Consider the following 20,285-nt stretch of genomic DNA (forward strand, 5'->3'; position numbering starts at 1 on the left):
AATGCAGGACTGAGCAGTGCCTTATCCTTTATTGGTGGAGTCACACCTGGTGAGGAGGGGAACCATCAACAAAATGGTTTTCCTGGAGAAAAGATGTCTTCCTGGCAGATGGCTTGGCCAGCCAGCAGGGATTACAAACCTCTCTGGGAACCTTTTCTTTATGGCTAGTGAGAAGGTGATATTGCTTGTGACAGCGCAGAAAGATTGGCTGAAATAAAATAAAGAGGTTTCCATGGTGATCCCTTCATATTGCAGTAAATTTTCATCTTGCAGTCAGCTGGGTTATGCTTCTTCCCCCAGAGGAAGAGTCCTTGGCTCCCCCTGCATTATTAGTTCCTGCTGGTGCTAAGGGAAGGCTGGCAGGCCCTGAGTGGAGCCACTGACATGGACAGCTCTGTGGTGGCCTTGTTAATTATCCTAAAGAGGTGGGGCTGCCCAGACAGCCTGCAGGTGCTTCAGAAACAATCCTGTTTTCTGGCTTGAACTGCAAATAGATAAGGAATAGAGGTAAAGATGTAGCTGTGGCTAAAGGTAACAGGAAGGAAGTAGGTTTCTTCCCATTTTACAGCTGGGGAAAGAACCACAGTCAAATTGGGTGACTGCCCCAGAACCAGAGCCCAGGTGCTGTTAGAGGAGGGAATTGAATGTGTAATTCCCAGATGGCACAGATGACACCTTTCCTCCTGAGGTTAATACCAGGGAAGGCACTGACCTGCAGAGGGTGGGAAGGGAAGGGAAAGGAAGGGAAGGGAAGGGAAGGGAAGGGAAGGGAAGGGAAGGGAAGGGAAGGGAAGGGAAGGGAAGGGAAGGGAAGGGAAGGGAAGTTCTTTGCGAGATCTCCTGTGGGAACACCACAAAAGGAAAAGGCAAGGGATCCTTGCAGGCTGTGGCTGACAGGGGTGAAAACTGCCCAGCAAAAGAGTGACCTTTCATTTCAGGAGACAGGGAAAGCCCTTCAGCTCTGGAAGGCAGTGACTCACGGGTTCCCCATAAGTGTGATCTCTCCTGCCGTGCCGCAGAAATGAGCAGCAGCAAGACGTGTCTCACTGTGGGTAGGCTCAGCAGAGACTTTCCCCGCTCCTTCCCGGGCTGACGGCATCTTTCCATCTGCATCTGAACTTGAGAGTCATGCACACAGTGCTAGTCAAGCTCTGCCACCCAAAACATGCTTAATATGAAAAGCGTTTCCCTGAGAAGGTGTGTCATTGAATGCAAATGAATGCTGCCTTGAGATCCTGATAATTTATGCTACAGAGCAAAACTCTCCTGTCTGCTTCAAGCACCACAAAGCCAAAATAGCCCTGACCCACCCGTGGCCTCACCCAAACCTCCTGTTGTTGTGTTTTATATACAGCTCCTAATGGGCTGGAGACTTGAGAAGCAGGAGGGATGCTGTGATTGTGGCTGCCTGGAATGGTCCAGGGTGTGTGGGCACCCTTGGGAGAGCAGAATGTGGGGATGAGTTGCTCCTAAACTTCAAAATTGCTAGGGTCAGCCACCTGCTCCTGTTCTGCTGGGAACTCATCACATAAAATGAAGCCTCTGAAGACTGTCTCCTTATTTCCCTTGAAGTCATTATTTCTTCCAGAGCTTGGGAAAGCTGAGATTTTTTTGTCTTTGGGAGGACACAGGACAAAAGGGACGGCCATAAAGTAGCCACTCTGAGCAAGAGAGTCATCCCATTTCCTGCCACTGCCAGTGCAAACTTGGGCTCAAGCCTTTAGCTTGGTAACTGCAGTAGGACAGCTATAAAAGCCTGTTTGGCAGCCAGCATTTAATGTGCAAGCAGTGAGGTTCTTATTATTAAGTTAACAAAAAGCTGTGATTCTGTAAAGGAAGGAGCTATTAATAAGAAAACAAAAAAACCCCACCAAAACAAAACAAAAAAAAACCAAACCAAAAACCAAAACAAAAACAAAAACAAAAAAAAAAAAAAAAAAAAAAAAAAACAAGAAGAAGGGGAAAAAACCCACAGAGAGATCACAAGCTGACTAACTCTGCAGGGAGAGGTTGAGAAAGTCTCATTTTTTTACTAAGAAATAAAAAGACATGTAAGAAAATAGAAGACATACATTGGAGGCAGTGCTGTTGAGCTGCAGTGCCTCAGGTCCCAGGTAATCTGCTTGGGGTGATTGCCCCCATCTTCCCAGGAGTGACACGTGGGGTTTTGCCAGGGTAAATTTGCTTTGCAAATCGCTCTGTGTCTCTGGATTAGCTTTATTTACTCAAGAATTCTGGAGGTAATGTGGAGGAATATTCATGGTTCTGTTAGTTAAAAATCTTCTCTTCTTGTTAACATCATTTCAGCGTGTCATTCAAGGCAAGCACCTAAAGCAGATATTTTGGGGATTAGAAATACATTTTTTTCCTGTGTTTTCAAATAGTTTCTCTCCAAGTTAGGTATTTAGTTGCTTAGCTTTGCCAGAGAAGCCTTGTTATGCTCTGCCATCATCCAGTTTTATTCCAGCAGAAAGGTTTATAATATATTTCTTTATTTAAAGCAGAGTGGAAACTCCTTTCTGTAGGAATTTTTACCTCAGACCAACCCTGCCTCACATCTGCTGCACATCCCAATTACCCTGGACAGCCTAACAACGTCAGCACGTTGCACCTTGTAAACAGGATTTTCCATCAAAGACCACAGGCACAGTCAAACACACTGAAATTGCATGGAATGGTGACTTCAGAGCTCAAAACTATCTTTGGCTATGTGGCCAAAACTTCATCTTTTTTACCAGCAACACTTGCTGAAGATGGGCTAGAGCTCTGTTTCACCTGTTGTGCAGGTCACAGGCACTGCAGGGCACTGCTCCCTGTGGGATCCACCCAGCAGAAGGCACTATGCTCAGAAATCTCATTGAGGCAGGCAGCCACCAGCTCCAACGACGTGGCAGCTGCAGGAATTTGTTACTCTTTATTAAAAAGAAGCGGAGGAAATTTTTTTTTTTTTTACAATTCCCGTTTGTTAAAAAGCTTGCAAGCACCTCATTAACTCCGATGGTGTGGTATTTTTGGCTGGTTGCATTGCTGAGCATGTGTTAAGCGCCCATGAAGTGCAAGAAATTACCTTTGTAACAGCAGTGGTGTCTTCCGAATGCAGTTATCACCTCCCCAGCGCTGATAAGGTGTGAAAAATGATCTTCCCATCTACAGTTGTGTCAACTGAATGCAATTAGCACCTCTACATGTGTTTAAAATCATGACCGCAGGTTATAAGTTTGCAATACATTAGCACTTAGTCCCATCTTTGTGAATTGAGGGGGGAAGAGAAATATCTCGGCAAAACTGGTGCAGTGAATACAATTAAGTACCATTAACATTCCATTAACTATTCTTAATGAAGTAAATCCAGCCCCAGATGAGTGAAGGATAGGTTAGGGACTTTCCGTAGCCCAGGACAGGAGTTGCCTGCTATATAGACGTGTGTCAGAGGAGTCTCTTTACTCCTGCTAGGTTAAACAGCTCCGTTAAGCTGGAGTGGACAAGCCAGGCTTTTCCCTTTGTTCTTAGGCGAGAGGCACAGCAGGATCCTGCAGGATGTGCCTTCTTAAAATGCTGCCTTCTTTGAAGGGAAAAAGAGAGAGGAGTAGGCAGAAAAAAACCCAGTAAGTAGTTTTTTCCTTTGCTGCAAGTAGCCAAGTCCCAGTGTATTGATCATTTATTATATCCTTCTCAGGGTATTAATCTCTAACTGCACTAAGAGAGAGCCTGACTATGTCTCTGTATGGAAATCTCTTCTGGGGGAAGTAATTATTGCCAGCAGTCTCCAAACTTCTTGTCTTGCTGTTTTCCTTTCAAGTTTGACTGAATAAAACATATGGACGCTCAGTGTGACTTACACAAGAGCTTCAGTCATGCAAACACGGCATACAGAATGGTCATCTTCAGACACCAAACACTTGCACTTTTCATAGGAATAATTGAAAGGTGCAGATAAGAATCAGTGCAGACACACCCCTCAGTGGGACTGAAAGATGTGCTTTGGTGATGTGGAGGAGTCCAGACCAGTCTCTGTGCTTGGACTTGTCCAGCCCTCTTTGCCCAAAGCCATACTTTTCAAGAAGTTTTTCTGGTATCACTGACAACGCTCCACAACAGTGACAAATCCCCATGCTGGGGCTTGGGATGGAAGATGGATGCAACAGCATCAGCTTCTCTATCTCACCTCTATTTATTTTTTTAAAACTATTGATTTTTCACTTTCCAGATGGATCTGGAACAGCTGTGACTTTTTATTTTTATTTATATTTAAATTTTATTTTCCTTTTTCACTAAATTTGTAATTGAAAGTGTTAGGAATGAGACACTTGACTCAGCTAATTCATCAAGCAGCCATTCAATTTATTAATTAATATGGTGACGTATGAGCAAAGGCAGCGCTGGGTGCCATGGTGGGGGTTTCTCCTCCAACTGCACACCGGTTGTTTGGCTTGCTGGTATTTATCGATCATATTCATGCATATTCATAATCTTTTCCCAGTTTCTACGTGAGCTTTCGACAGTTTCCATTTCAACCTTTAACATCACAATTCTATACTCCAGGATCATAGATCTGTGATGGTGATGTTTGGTTCTTTTCCAATTTCTATACTCTATTGTGTATATCCCAGGATGTGTGTCCGGATGGTGGGGTCCAACTTCTATTTTCTGGGATCATTAACCTATGGTAGTGATGTCCAACTTCCCCTTTTGAAGTCACTAATCAGCAGTCTTGATGTCCATCTTCCTTCTCCAGGAGCTTGAGATAGGGTCCCTTCCCTTTCTGTTTAAATCCTTTGTACATTCTAAAGCTACAGTTTAAAATCTTTAGTACTAAGCAACATTCTAAGGTTATAATTCAAAAGTCCTTATTAAAAACCAGCTTAAGACTTATACATTCTAGAACTACAGTTTAATATCCTTAATACTAAAGCAACATTCTAAAGTTATAATTCAAATTTCTTATTACAGAACAGCTTAAGACTTGCAATTGTTATTTGCAAACAAAAGACTGGTTCAAAAGCCTTCTTCCTCAGCTGTTTATTAGAACTCATCCTTATAGCTGTCCCATGGCCGTGTTCCACACATTCCATAACCACAACTACACAGGTTGTGTTTATTTACCTGACACGAAACACAACTTTGCATTTCACAAAAGGGACAGATGCTCATCTGGGACACCTGACAGTGGATGTACAGGGCTCCTCCCGTTGCTGGCAGCAGTCCCATGCTGGTACAGACCCTGTGTCTTGTTAGGGTAGAAGGGAACCCCATGGCCAGCTCGTTTCTCCCCCTACATCACACAGGACATAAAGTTTTACTCGGTGATCCCTGCACAGAGCCAAATAACTTGTGGCTGAACTCGGGCATATCTTTGTGAAAAAAATACTCAATCTACTACTGACCTTGCCTTGTTTTCTCTGATTTCCACACTGCAGGGCAATCTGCACAGCCATAACTGCTCTGAGAATGATGAGCACCTGCAGAGAGCTCTCTGACAGTGATGTTGGCCTGGTTCTTAACCAAAATCCAGTCCAAGGAAGCAAGAGAGCTCGGCTGTCTGAGTCAGTGCATCAGTGGTTAGGTCTGGCTGGGGATGGCTTTGCTGTTGGTTTTTTTGACTGTCTGGTCATATGAAATCTACAGGTCCCAGCATGAAAATTGTCTGTTGGGGATTCACACCTGTACTTTTTCTTTTATTAAATCATGTCTTTTAGTAGTTCCCATAGTTCATGGGGACAAATGCCTCTCTGCTATATATTGTCCACACATAGCAATACTCCACAGTGCCTCAGCCCTGTTTTTCACTGGCCTGGCACTGGTGAGAGCTGCAACATCAATCTGCTCCTTTTCTCAGGGCAATTCCTGCTGGCTCCAGGCTCTAGGAGTCCCTCTGGTTGTCTCAGTGGGAGCTGCCAGCAGGAAACAGCATCTAGACAAGATGTGGGCAGAGCAGAGCACAGATCCTGCTGGCTGTGGGGGAATCCGAGGGACAAAGGGGCAGTGCTGGGTGGTTGCCTCCTCTCTGAAAGGCACTGACACGTGGTGGGCATCAAAGCGGGTCAGGAAGGAATGAATGTGTTTGAAGGAAAAGGCTGAGAGCCGGGGGTGAGAAGAGACAAAGCAGGGTTATTAGGAGTGAGTGCGTTTGGGGCCGGAGCCGGCGCGTCCTGCGGCGCTGCTTGGGAGGACGCGGCGCTGACAGCCATCCATCCTGGAAATTAAATTCCACTCCCTCACCGGCCTGGCCTGCGGCCCCACGCTCCCCATGGAGGATTGCTGATGGTGCACATTGCTGCAGGCTGAGTCCCAAACCTGTGAGATCAGCCAGAGAGGCTTCAGCAGCCCCGGCAGGGAGCTGGGGACTCCAGGAGTGGGGTTCAGCTCATGTGGACATGAGGGGTGCTGTGGCACACAGGGTGTGGTGGTTGGGGCTGTGCTGTGGCACACAGGGTGTGGTGATTGGCAGTGGGGCTGTGCTGTGGCACACAGGCTGTGGTGATTGGCAGTGGGGCTGCAGCCCAGCCTCATCCCCCATGGGCACAGCTGTGAGAAGCAGGTGAGCAGCATTGACAGCAATGAGCCATGGAGTGCCCAGGTGCACTGAGCAACCACCAAAGGGAGCAGAGGGCACACAGGTGCACTGCATGAACAGGAGGGGTAGAAAAGGCTGGGCTGAAGGACAAGAAGGGCAGATGCTTGCAGCCTTGTGAAGTGTCCTGGTGTTACTCTGTATGGGCAGGTGCCTGAAGCCTTCTGGTGAGGTAAGGTGTTACTGTGTATGGGCAAAGGCTTAAAGCCTTCTGAAACTGTGTGGTGATGCTCTGTGCATTGTGGCTGTCTCATCTGTGACAGGGTGGGATGAAACTGAGGTCCTTCCTTGGCTGCTAGAGGGCTGCAGGTCAGCCTATAAACCATGGGTTGTTGTGGGGTGCAGGAGCTGATCCTACTGTCCTGCTGCTGTGAGGACAGGACAGGTAGTATTTCCCTGGAGCCTGCCTGGCTTCTGTTTTCATTCATCCCAGCCTTTCCAAAAGGGCTGAACAAATGGACCATGGAGCCCAAAACATCTTGTGGAAGCAATGGGAGGGGGCTGCAATCAGCCACAGGGTGAAGTGTCCCTTCCTGAGCCAAGGTGCAAATCCTCCCTACAATCTCCTATCTCAGTGAGCTGAGCTCCAGGTTTCTGAGGGGAGGAGAGGAAAAGGTGCCCAGTTAACTGAGGCTAGGAGAGTACTTCTGTGTCAGCAGGGTCCTCCCCCTCTGAGGACCTCCTGGCCTCAGAAGCAGAAAATTCCAAAATCAAAAAGCATGATCCTTGCTTGTGAGTCCTGCTGGGTTTTCTGGTGGTACGCTGGGGAAAACCAGTTCATTTAGGTTAATTGCACAATGCAGATATTTATAAATGGTATCTGTTTAAACAGAGGAATGTGCCTTTGCCCGATGAGGTCTCTGCAAAAACAGCAGTGTGTCACTTGACCCAGGCCTTTAACTGGAACCGTCTTGGCAATTTAATGAAATTAAATGGCTGGACTGTGGGGAGTTCATTAGTAAGTAATCCAAAGGCTAAAGCTCTGTGAGCTAGTTCAGCTCTCAAGTGCTTATTTGTGTTTGCCAGATCCAGTAAAGTGAAACCCCTTAATAGGTGCTGGCAGTATTTGTAACATACTCTCCTCTGGCCTGGAGACCTTCACACAGGCACTGGTGTAATTTCTTGTTTCTGCATGATTTTTTTTTTTTATGAAAAGCACCTCCAGGACAGCCACAGGGTCCCCTGTGTGTCGGGTGGCTTTGCAGAGGCACTTCTGTTCCTGATGGCATGAACCTCTTGCTTCTGGCAAAGCAAGCAAGGGAATCTCATTTCTTTCCAAAAAAGCTTTCAGAGGTGGCTGCTGCTGCCAGCAGTGCAGTGCTGAACCTGAGAGGAGCTCTGGCTTCCTTGTCATGCTGGGCCGTGGCTGGGATTGTGGGCAGTTTTATTTTGTGCCGTTTGCCCAAGGGTGGGGACCAGGGATGTAAAGTGCCTCTGGGATTCTGGCAGGTTGTTTAAAAGGATGCTGAATTGCTGCTTATTTCTTGTGAGTAGGAATTTAGAGGAGTGAGGAGGGTATGGATCTTCTTCCTGCTGTGTAAAGGACTTCTGGGTTTCCAGAAGAGAAGGTGCTAAAGTTTCACTCTTTAATTCACCAGATATAAGCAAGATTTACAAATGACTGAACTGTGGCACCACTAAAAGTTTGGCAGAGAGTTCACTGAAGGATGTTTTAGATAGTCAAAGGAAGATCCTAACTCCAGGATACCTGAATTTATTTTTCATCCAAACTCTGTGCTGGCCTTTAAGGCGCATCCACCATGAAAACCCTCAGGGAAGGTTCTCTACCCCACATCCTAGAAGCAGCACTTAGTTTTTAAAAAACTGTTTAAAACTTCTTGGTGTGAATTTGGTACAAGTCCAACACTATCATGTGGTCAAGCACTTGGGTTGGAGTTTAAGGGCTGTGGATTAGATCCATGCAGGAAAATTTCCCTGACCTGAAATCCTACGAAAATGTGGGGTTTTCATTAATGAACAGCATTTTGTTTGAAAATTCCTGCTGGGGTTTACTGTAGCTGCTGCATGAGTTTTTTAAAAGTAAATAATGTGATTGGACAGGTGCTCCTGCCAAAGAAATTGAATATTAGAAGGTATGAATATTAGAAAGGAAAAAAAAATCAATCTGAGCAATAGATACCCCAAATATTGTCAGATCAGCAGCACAGTTTTTGTCCTGGAGTGTGTGAAATGCCTCTGGAATCATAGATTTTGAAAGGATGGTCACTGCCACACATGTAGGAGACCTGTGTCTGGTTACTTGGCAGTCCCAAAAGAGCTGCTGCTAAATTAGGCATTGCCAAATGTAATTTAAATTTACACCATGGAAAACGACTGGAGATTTTATCTGCAGATGGATGTGGAAGGTCCCGTGGCAGCTACAGGAGATTTCAAGTTCAGCTTTAGCCCTTGTAACAATCCTGTCTTGTCTTCTCTTTGTGGGCTTGGGCCAGCTGCTGACCTTGACCTCTCCTTCTCCTCCTGGCTCAGCGAAGTTCAGGAGCTGATAAAGAGACAGAATTAGCCACAGCTCTGAAAATCTCCATTTCCAGTGTGGTGCTGGGAAGAGCATTGCTGTGCCCCTCCCCACGGTGCTGCACAGCTTCCAGCTACAGCAGGAGGCAGCTGGGGCTTTATCCCTGAATGCTGCTTTCCACATGAAGCAGCACCCCGGCAATCACATCCAAGCAGTCTGTGTGTGCTGGCAGTCCTGCTCTCGAGGTCCAGCCGGGACAAAGTCCGCACAGAGCCCAGCTCGTGTCTCAAGTCCTGCGTGTCCAGGCACGGGGGGACCCACGGACTCTCGCTCACACACGGGGACGAGTGGTGAGAGCAGAACGTGGGTGCTTCCCTCGCAGGCTGGTGTTTTAGCAGGAGAAACCTGCCCAGAGCTGTCGGAGGAGGTGTGGCGCGCTCCTGCTGCGGTTTGGGTGGGAAAGGTGGAGCTCTTCCCAGCGAGGGAAGCAGGGATGGGCAGGGGGGACAAAAGTAGCACAGCAACGACATCTTGTGCTGCACGGCGACGGCTGCATGTGCCTGCCAGGAGAGCCGAGCGCTGCTCCTGGGAGGGCCTTTGTCCCCCTGCCCAGCTGTGGCAAAGCCCTTGTCCCCCTGGTGTTCCCACTGTGGACGGGGGATGGAGCCGACAGAGAGGAGCCTCGTCCGCAGGGCAAGGAGTCCAAGAGGCAGCAGCAGATGGGGAGGGGAGTGAAAATGCTACGAAGGAAATGTCTGTGTATTGCACTCTATTTTTCCATTTTTCTTGTACTGTGGCATTGCTGCAAAGCAATGGAATATCCACTGAGTGCGCTGTGGAAACCTGTGCCTCACCCACCTGCAGATATCAGGTATGCCAGCAACATTCAGTTTTCTTGCAAGAAGCTTGTTAGTGCAAATATTCTGTCATATCTGAGGATCACTGTGGCTGAAGACCCATTTTGAGGATACAGACTGGCATTTCATCCCAAACAAGGGCAGTAGTACCCATCCCTCACCACTTTGACTGCACCAAAATTCCTCCAGACTTGCACCCTGGGACTCAAAATTCAAGGTTTCTAGTGGAGAGGGGCAGCAAAGTGTGAGAGCAGGTTGGGTTGGTGCCTCATCCCTGCCCCTGCCCAAGAGCAGCCTCTGTGAGGTGCCAACCCAGCTCACCAAATGGACAGTTCATTCTGAGACCCCTCAGTTGCAACCCTCGTTGAATTGTGACCGTGTTTATACTGAATTCATGCCAAATCAGCCAGTTTTGGGACAATGGTGGATGAATTTCTTTTTGAAGCTTTGTCTTTGCCCACACCGGTGCCTCTTTGCAGAGCTTGCCAGAGGGAGGCCATGCTCCAAGATGTGTCAGATGTAAAAAAAAAAAAAACTTGGCATGAAATCCTGCAACATCCAACTGCTGTGCTGAAGGTAGCCACGAGCAGAAAGCAGCCCCTGCCCGGCCTGTGCTGTGTTATGTCTCTGGGCAGGATTTTTGGAGACGCCTGCAGCACGTAGCAGCAGAATGGCTGCCCAAAGTCAATGAGACTTTGTTCAGAACAGCCTCGGGTGCTTTTGAAAGGCTTGGCCTCTTGTGGGCCTCTTTAAAGACTTGTAAATTACAGTTAATTCCTGTGGCTTAGGTGTATTAGTTGATACAGCTGAGGATTACATTCCTGTCCTCCTTAGGATCCCAACTAGACAGCCTGGCTTGAAGGGTTGACAGGGTTCAGGAGCAGCAGCTCCTGCCTTTAACTTCAGTGTTCCATTCCCCAGCCTGAAGGGACAGGTCTGCCCGCTGCAGCTGGGACAGTGCTCCTCCTGCACTGCACAAGAACTGAAATTAACTCAACATAACTGATTGGGGGACAAAATAGAGTCCATTGAGATGTGTTCATCATCTTCCAGGTCACCTCCAGCTGAGGAATGGGGCTATTGGGAGGGCATATGCAGGGAAAAAAAAGAGCAGCTGTGGTTTTATGTGGTTTGTCATGCCAGTTTCTCTCTTTCCTGTGGAAGTGGAGGTGCCTGTTGCACCCAAGCTGAAAGGAAAGCCAGGATTGTACCCAGGCCACCTGCCCACAGAGCCACCATGCCATTACATGGCTGTGAGGGTTTTCTCACTGACTTTGATTTGGTGTTTTTTTTAGGGAATATTGGTCCTTTCCATGTTGTTTATAGATCATCAGGAAGAAGCACCCCCCCCAGTGAGTTAAAAAACCTGACAAGTGCCTGTCTGACCTGTTATTCATTTTGGAGCAACTTCTGGAATTGGCTGTGGGTATTGAACCAGCTGCAAGGTTTAATCTGCTCCGTCGCTGGGTTTTCCAAATTATTCTGATCAGAAGGAGCTTGTTGCCTCCTGTAGTCAAGGCTGTTGGCTTCAGGGGCAGATTAAATAATCTTGGCCTATAGGTCAGGCAGGTAAAACGCAGTCTGCAAGAAACAGTAGAGGACTCTAGAATATGGAAGGTGTGTGATAAAAGGATTTTCAGAAAAATCACTGGTTTGTCCAAAAACCAGTGTCACAGCTCAAAGAACTGTAGACAATGGATGGTATTTTCATCTAGCTGCTTGTGCAGCACCTTGCCTGTGGAGCCATGAGATTCTATGATTTTTGTTTTGGTGTTGGGCTTTGGTGCTGGACTCCATCAAAAAGGAGGCACAGTTGTGCCTGTCCTCTGGATCTGATGGGAATATTCATCTCCCAGAGACCATTTTCAGTGTTGTGACAGCACATCTCAATTCTGCTGAGATCTCATAGAAAAGAAAAAAAACTCAGAAGAACCTTGTCTGCCTCAATGTCTTCTCAGGCAGGTTCAAAATGGAGACCAGGGTTGTCCTCTTTTTGTGTAGTGCAATAAAAATTATATTCAGAAATATATCCAGGTGGTTTGCTGCTCTGAATCTTCCTCTGCTGGACTGGAAAAAGGCCTGTGTAGTTTAATTTGCAGTGTCTTGGGGAGCTCAGAGTAGAGGGTGCTGAGCAGAAGACAAGGGGCTCCTGTCTATGTGCTGGGCTGTAGACCAGCAGCCCTGAAGGTGACACTGTGTAATGGAGCTGTAAGTCAGCACTGCCATCAGATCCTGGTTTGGAAACTCTTTTGGAGGCTGCCTGACCACTGCCTTGGCCAAAGCAGAGGGAGACCAATGGCCATGGCTGCTCCCTCTTTAGTTTTCACTGAGGATGTTTGAGAAGCTGTGGCTGCTCCATCCCTGGAACTATCCAAGGCCAGGTTGGATGGGGCTTGGGGCAACCTGGGCTCATGGAAGGTGTCCCTGTCCATGGCAGGGAGTGGAGCTGAGTGGGTTTTAAGGTCCCTTCCCACCCAAACCATTCTGGGATTTTTTTGCTCACCCCAGACAGTGGGTTGGGTGAAATCATACTGGGGATGCAGCGTGTCAGAGGTTAGCTATGTCAACTTCTCTTTCTGGATCTCTGCACACAGACAGCCTGGCTGCTGGTGAGCCAGGGAACAGTGACTGAGAGTAGAAATAGCTTTGCACCAAGAAGAAGCCAATACTGTCTTCACTCTGCCCACACTGAAGGCTAAAACCTTTCCACTGAAACTGGGAAGGATGGTTGGATTGCTCTTAGTCATCTTCAATGCCTGTGTGGATGGGGGCAAGGATGGGTGACAGGTGTGATTCTTTCCTTTTCTTCTTTTTAATGATTTTTCTTTTTCCCTTGCACCTGCAGATTGAAGTGTCTGCAGTGTTGTTGCTCACAGCAGCTCAAGGGCCACCTCAGAACAGTGCTGGGTGGTCCACAAGTGCTCAAGCTTGCTCTTGGGGCAGCAGGGAAATAAATGAAGGAAGGCAGGAGAGCAAGAAGTAAAGCTGTGAGTGCACAGAATGTTGTGGAACAAAAGGGGGCTTGGCTGACCCTGGCATGCTTGTTGAGGAGATGCCTATATGGGTGCAGTGTAAAAAAAAATTGCCAAGTGAAGTACTTGTGAACTATTTTAAAGTGGTGGTGGCATTGTTCATCTTACAATATAACTGAAGTGTGAACCCCCTTGAGTATTTTTAATCCCTTAAAGTCGCTCTTTAGGTGCTGGGTATGCTGCTAATCGATGCACAAAATGATGTTGACATATAATACATCAGCTAATATCAAAGAGAGGTTGTCTGTTGAGTACAGCATTTGTGCCACAGCTGCTGGTATGATTTCTGTGAACAAGGAGAAGTCTTGTGTCTGCATGAAACCTCTCTGTCATTCTCTGGGCAGACGTGAGCTCCGTGGCTGATCTCTGTCCCATCCCGTGGTTCCTCCAGGCCTTGTGAGGGGATGTTGGCAGAAGGAACACTCCCCAGAGTAAATCCCCAGGGAGGGACCAGCTCCTGGTACAGAGTTTCCAACACTTTCAGCAGCACATTTAAGCAGAGGAGAGGAGACTTCAGTCATTTTGCTGCTCGTGGAACCCCCTACTGAAACTGCCCGGGAGAACAAGCCCTCTCACAGCTCTCTGTGCTGACTGCCATCTATAAAAAGATCTTGACAGCCTCTCCTGTGAAAAGCTCTCACACCTCCCCTCTGCAGCATGCCTTCGATGCTTGAGCAGGAAGGTAGTCCTCAGGCTCCTGAAGTGCCTTTCCTTTGTCTTCCACGCTGCTCTCTTCCTGCCCACCGACGTGTGGCTCTGTGAAAGTGGCAGGGGACCCCCTGGAAGTGTTGGAGCCCTCACTCTCAGGGAGCAGGAACAAGGAGGTGCTTGAAAGGTCCTTTTTTTGCTTGGATGCTACAGGTTAGTCAGTTGTGGTGACTATAATCTGTAGATCCTCAGATTTCTGGGAAAAGGAAGAAGATACTTAGCACTGGAACTAAGCTTGGGTCAGATCCTCCATCCTTCCCCAGGCAGGAGTTCACTCCCTTCTCTTGTCCCCAGCTCCTACTTCATATTTGACTGATATAAAGGAAAAATCATCCATTGGTGTAATGGGATCACAGAAACCCAATGAGGCATGAAATTATTTTCCTTCTTTCCCAGATAAATCCCTTGCTGTAAATTAAACAGTTTACCCATTTAACTACAGGTGGATCAATGTCTGTGTCAGTCTGCTGTTAATAAGGAGGGAGATTATCCAGGACAAACTTGCAGACCTCTTGGGTCTCTCTTGCTAATGATGAAGGAATTTTCTTCACAAGTTGTGTTACCACCAAGATCCTGGGGAAGCTGGGAAAGGAGCACAGTGTCAGTAGCTTTCAGGGTGGGGGATCTGCATGGAGTGATATCCCCACACTTTGGGTTCTCCATGCACAAAAAGAAGCTTCCATTCCAAAGAAACTTGAGTTTAGCACAGGATCGAGTTGTCCGTGCTGGTAGACCTTGGAGCAGGTGGAAAGACAGCTATCCTGAGCCAACAGGAGCAACCTCTGTGCCCTCTGGACAGGGTATTCTTTCAGGGGCTGTGCTGAGCAGCCTGGCACAGGGAGCTTTGTATTTGTGAACCTCCCCAGCAAAATCTGAAATTGCATCCACGCTATAGCAAAAGCAATCAAGTATAGTTAAGCCAACTGAAAGACAGGACTCATCTGGATTTTCACTGAATTGTCTTTCCAAAATGATTTTGAAATACTGTTTGTTTCACACTGTGGATATAAATTATTTTTCAAAGGGCTTGAAGCCTGGTGAGAGTTTTATTTCCATGCTTTATCCCCTGAGAAGGCTTGATTGTGTGATAGGAGGAGTAAGTGATGGGAAACTTAATAGTAAGAAGAAAAAGAGTTGAGCTGCTCAGACTGCTGAGTGCAGGAGTCACTGAAGGTCGGATGGGGTTTGGAGGAACCTGGTCTAGAGGAAGGTGTCCCTGCCCATGGCAGGGGGTTGGAACAAGATGATCTTTAAGGTCACTTCCAACCCAAATAATTCTGTGACTCTATAAAAGCCATTTTGAGTCACAACAGGCCAGGAGAGGTCTGGGTACAGGAATAAAACATGAACCTGTTACTTCCATCACCCTGCTGCTTGCATCTTCTTTGTTAGGACCCTGTTAATATCTGACCAGTTAGAATCACAGGGAAAAAAAAAAAAGATTAGTTTGGGCTGGAAGGGACCTCGAATATCATCTTGTTCCACCCCTCTGCCATGGGCATGAACACCTTCCACAAGATCAAATTGCTCCAAGCCTTGATCCGCCTGGGCTAGACACTTTCAGGGATGTGACATCCACAACTTCCCTGGGCAGCCTGTGCCTCACTGCCCTCATAGTAAACAATTTTTCCCTCGTATCTAATTTCAACCTACTCTTTTTTCAATTTGAACCCATTGCCCCTTGTCCTGGCACTGCAGGCTCTTGTAGATAGTCTTGCCCCATTTTTCTTGCAAGTTCCCTTCAGGGACTGGAAGGCCACAATTAGGTCACTCCTGTACTGCCCTGTCCTGCTCGCTAGGCTCAGGGCAAGGTGGTTGGATTTGCTCTGGGCAGTGTCAGGAGAAACAACAAAATTCTGAGTATTCAGGAGTATCATGCTCACAAGAAACAGGATGCCAAAATCACAGCCTTCTCAGGGGTCACCCACTCCCTCTCTGCTGAGGCAACATCTGTCAGAACAAACATCCACCAGGGATGGATGAAGAAGGCTCCTCACCCTCCACAGCCACCTGGTTTTTCTCATCATCAATCTCCTTGATCTAAGCTTAAACCTCTGGATACTTCCACCATTCATGAGCATCTTGAAGAAATGTCAATAGAAGTGATTTCTATATTGCCTCCTCTTCCTCTACTCTGATCTTCCACTCTCTTCTCCTGGGTCCTGTCTTCTGGACATGTGCTCTTGCCTGTGCTCTTCTGCAGTCCATACCTTTGCCTTAAAGTCAATGCAGCACTTATCCAAGGACTGCTTCATTTCTTAATGATGACATTTAAGCTGCAGTAATCCTGCAAGGGCTTCTTCTACCTCATATCAAAGGCAAATTGTTCAAATTTTGATCCTCTTGTTACAACCAGCCTCCTCTTCGACAAAAGCTGCAGTCAGCATGAGAGATTTAAGTTAAGCGGCACTTTTCCTATTACCTAACACATTTTAACTTTGGACTGGGAGTAGAATTAGTTCTGCAGTTATCACTAAAATAATGTAATCTTTCTGCCTAAGTTAGCAAAAAAAACCTTATTAGTGCTCTAAAAACTGGCTGAGTGCTTATAACTCATGGTCATGGTTGGCAGGGCTCAGATGCAGCTCTGTAAAAAACTGTAGGGAAAACCCTGCCCCACTGCCTCTGACTGCATTCAGATCATTCCCCTCATCTCCAATTTCATTTGATCTAACTAGAGCTCGCTGGCAAATGACAATTCATAGCTCCCAGATCCACGTTGGATCTGGGAGACATCCCCAATCATTCGGATATTTTGGAGGTGCCCAGACGCTCACAGCCACTGGCCCCTGGAGACAAACTCCGGCCATTTTCCCTGGGACAGAAAAGTGGCCAGCCCAGGTTCCTGATGTCAGTTTGTAGGATTCCCTTGGCACTGTCAGAACAGCACAGGTTTGTGGTGGGGACAGCTTGGATCTGGGAGACATCCTCGATCGTTCCGAGTTTTGGGGGTGGCCGGCAACTGAGGGTCAGAGGCCCCTGGAGACAAAGAACGGCCCTTTTGTCTGGGAAATAAAAGTTGCTAGCCCAGGTTCCCAATGAGAGTTTGTAGGGTTCCATTGGGACTGTCCAGGTAGCACATGTTTGAGGTCAGGGCATGCTGGGTCTGGGACATATCCTCGATTTTTTGGGGGCAGCCGGCCACCAAAGGTCACAGGCCCCTGGGGACAAATTTTGGCCCTTTTCCCTGGGAAAGAAAAGTGGCCAGTCCAGGTTCCTGATGTCAGTTTGTAGGGTTCCCTTGGCACTGTCAGAACAGCACAGGTTTGAGGTCAGGGCAGCTTAGGTCTGGGAAACATCCTTGATCGTTTGGATTTTTTGGAGGTGTCCGGCCGCTCACAGCCACAGGCCCCTGGAGACAAAGACCGGCGCTTTTCCCTGGGAAAGAAAAGTGGCCAGCCCAGGTTCCTGATGTGAGTTTGTAGGGTTCCATTGGGACTGTCCGGGTAGCACATGTTTGAGGTCAGGGCATGTTGCGTCTGGGACACATCCTCGAATGTTTGGATATTTTGGGGGCGCCCAGCCACCAAAAACCCCGGCCCCTGGAGACAAATTTTGGCCCTTTTCCCTGGGAAAGAAAAGTTGCCAGGCCAAGTTCCTGATGTCAGTTTGTAGGGCTCCATTGGGACTGTCAGGGCAGCACAGGTTTGATGTGGGGGCACGTTGTATCTGGGAGACATCCCCGATCGTTCGGATTTTTCGGAGGTCTCCGGCAGCTCAGAGCCACAGGCCCCTGGAGACAAAGACTGGCCTTTTTCCCTGGGAAAGAAAAGTGGCCAGCCCAGTTTCCTGATGTCAGTTTGTAGGGTTCCATTGGGACTGTCAGGGCAGCACAGGTTTGATGTGGGGGCACGTTGGATCTGGGAGACATCCCTGATCGTTCGGGGTTTTTGGAGGTGTCCGGACGCTCACAGCCACTGGCCCACGGCGACAAACTCCGGCCCTTTTCCCTGGGAAAGAAAAGTGGCCAGCCCAGGTTCCTGATGTCAGTTTGCAGGGTTCCCTTGGCACTGTCAGAACAGCACAGGTTTGTGGTGGGGACAGTTTGGGTCTTTGATACATTCTTGATCATTCGGATTTTTTGGCTGCGGCCGGCCACTCAGGGCCATAGGCCCCTGGAGACAAATTTTGGTCCTTTTCCCTGGGAAAGAAAAGTGGCCAGCCCAGTTTCCTGATGTCAGCTTGTAGGGTTCCATTGGGACTGTCCGGGTAGCACATGTTTGAGGTCAGGGCATGTTGCGTCTGGGACACATCCTCGATTGTTTGGATTTTTTGGGGGCGGCCGGCAACCAATGGTCACAGGCCCCTGGAGACAAATTTTGGCCCTTTTCCCAGGGAAAGAAAAGTGGCCAGCTCAGGTTCCTGATGTCAGTTTTTAGGATTCCCTTGGCACTGTCAGAAGAGCAGAGGTTTGTAGTGGGGGCAGCTTGGGTCTTTGTGACATCCTTGATCGTTTGGATTTGTTGGGGGCTGCTGGCCCCTTAGGGCCACAGGCCCCCGGAGACAAATTTTGGTCCTTTTCCCTGGGAAAGAAAAGTGGCCAGCCCAGTTTCCTGATGTCAGTTTGTTGGGTTCCATTGGGACTGCCTGGGTAGCACATGTTTGAGGTCAGGGCATGTTGCGTCTGGGACACATCCTCGATTGTTTGGATATTTTGGGGGCGCCCGGCCACCAAAGATCACAGGCCCCTGGAGACAAATTTTGGCCCTTTTCCCTGGGAAAGAAAAGTGGCCAGCCCAGGTTCCTGATGTCAGTTTGTAGGGTTCCCTTGGCACTGTCAGGGCAGCACAGGTTTGTGTTGGGGACAGCTTGGGTCTTTGAGACATCCTTGATCGTTCGGATTTTTTGGCTGCGGCCGGCCACTCAGGGTCACAGGCCCCTGGAGACAAAGACTGGCGCTTTTCCCTGGGAAAGAAAAGTGGCCAGCCCAGGATCTTGATGTCAGTTTGTAGGGTTCCCTTGGCATTGTCAGGGCAGCACAGATTTGAGGTGGGGGCAGCTTGGGTCTGGGACACATCGTCGATCGTTCGGACATATTGGAGGTGTCCGGATAGTCAGAGTCACAAGCCCATGGAGTCAAACTCCGGCCCTTTTCCCTGGGAAAGAAAAGTGGCCAGCCCAGTTTCCTGATGTCAGTTTGTAGGGTTCCATTGGGACTGTCCGGGTAGCACATGTTTGAGGTCAGGGCATGTTGCGTCTGGGACACATCCTCGATTGTTTGGATTTTTTGGGAGCGGCCGGCAACCAATGGTCGCAGGCCCCTGGAGACAAACTCCGGCCCTTTTCCCTGGGAAAGAAAAGTGGCCAGCCCAGGTTCCTGATGTCAGTTTGTAGGGTTCCATTGGGACTGTCAGGGCAGCACAGGTTTGATGTGGGGGCACGTTGTATCTGGGAGACATCCCCGATCGTTCGGATTTTTTGGAGGCGTCCGGCCGCTCACAGCCACAGGCCCCTGGAGAAAAAGACCGGCCTTTTTCCCTGGGACAGAAAAGTGGCCAGCCCAGGATCCTGATGTCAGTTTGTAGGGTTCCCTTGGCACTGTCAGGGCAGCACAGGTTTGTTGTGGGGACAGTTTGGGTCTTTGAGACATCCTTGATCGTTCGGATTTTTTGGCTGCGGCCGGCCACTCAGGGTCACAGGCCCCTGGAGACAAAGACCGGCGCTTTTCCCTGGGAAAGAAAAGTGGCCAGCCCAGCATCCTGATGTCAGTTTGTAGGGTTCCCTTGGCACTGTCAGGGCAGCACAGATTTGAGGTGGGGGCAGCTTGGGTCTGGGACACATCGTCGATCGTTCGGACATATTGGAGGTGTCCGGATAGTCAGAGTCACAAGCCCATGGAGACAAACTCCGGCCCTTTTCCCTGGGAAAGAAAAGTGGCCAGCCCAGTTTCCTGATGTCAGTTTGAAGGGTTCCATTGGGACTGTCTGGGTAGCACATGTTTGAGGTCAGGGCATGTTGTGTCTGGGACACATCCTCGATTGTTTGGATTTTTTGGGGGCGGCCGGCAACCAATGGTCACAGGCCCCTGGAGACAAATTTTGGCCCTTTTCCCTGGGAAAGAAAAGTGGCCAGCCCAGGTTCCTGATGTCAGTTTGTAGGATTCCCTTGGCACTGTCAGAACAGCAGAGGTTTGTAGTGGGGGCAGCTTGGGTCTTTGTGACATCCTTGATATTTTGGATTTGTTGGGGAGTGCTGGCCCCTCAGGGCCATAGGTCCCCGGAGACAAATTTTGGTCCTTTTCCCTGGGAAAGAAAAGTGGCCAGCCCAGTTTCCTGATGTCAGTTTGTAGGGTTCCATTGGGACTGTCCGGGTAGCACATGTTTGAGGTCAGAGCATGTTGCGTCTGGGAAACATCCTCGATTGTTTGGATATTTTGGGGGCGCCCGGCCAACAAAGATCACAGGCCCCTGGAGACAAATTTTGGCCCTTTTCCCTGGGAAAGAAAAGTGGCCAGGCCAGGTTCCTGATGTCAGTTTGTAGGGTTCCATTGGGACTGTCAGGGCAGCACAGGTTTGATGTGGGGGCACGTTGTATCTGGGAGACATCCCCGATCGTTCGGATTTTTTGGAGGTGTCCGGCCGCTCACAGCCACAGGCCCCTGGAGAAAAAGACCGGCCTTTTTCCCTGGGAAAGAAAAGTGG

This window comes from Vidua macroura, chromosome 7 (assembly GCF_024509145.1).
Source record: "Vidua macroura isolate BioBank_ID:100142 chromosome 7, ASM2450914v1, whole genome shotgun sequence".
Taxonomy (NCBI): domain Eukaryota; kingdom Metazoa; phylum Chordata; class Aves; order Passeriformes; family Viduidae; genus Vidua; species Vidua macroura.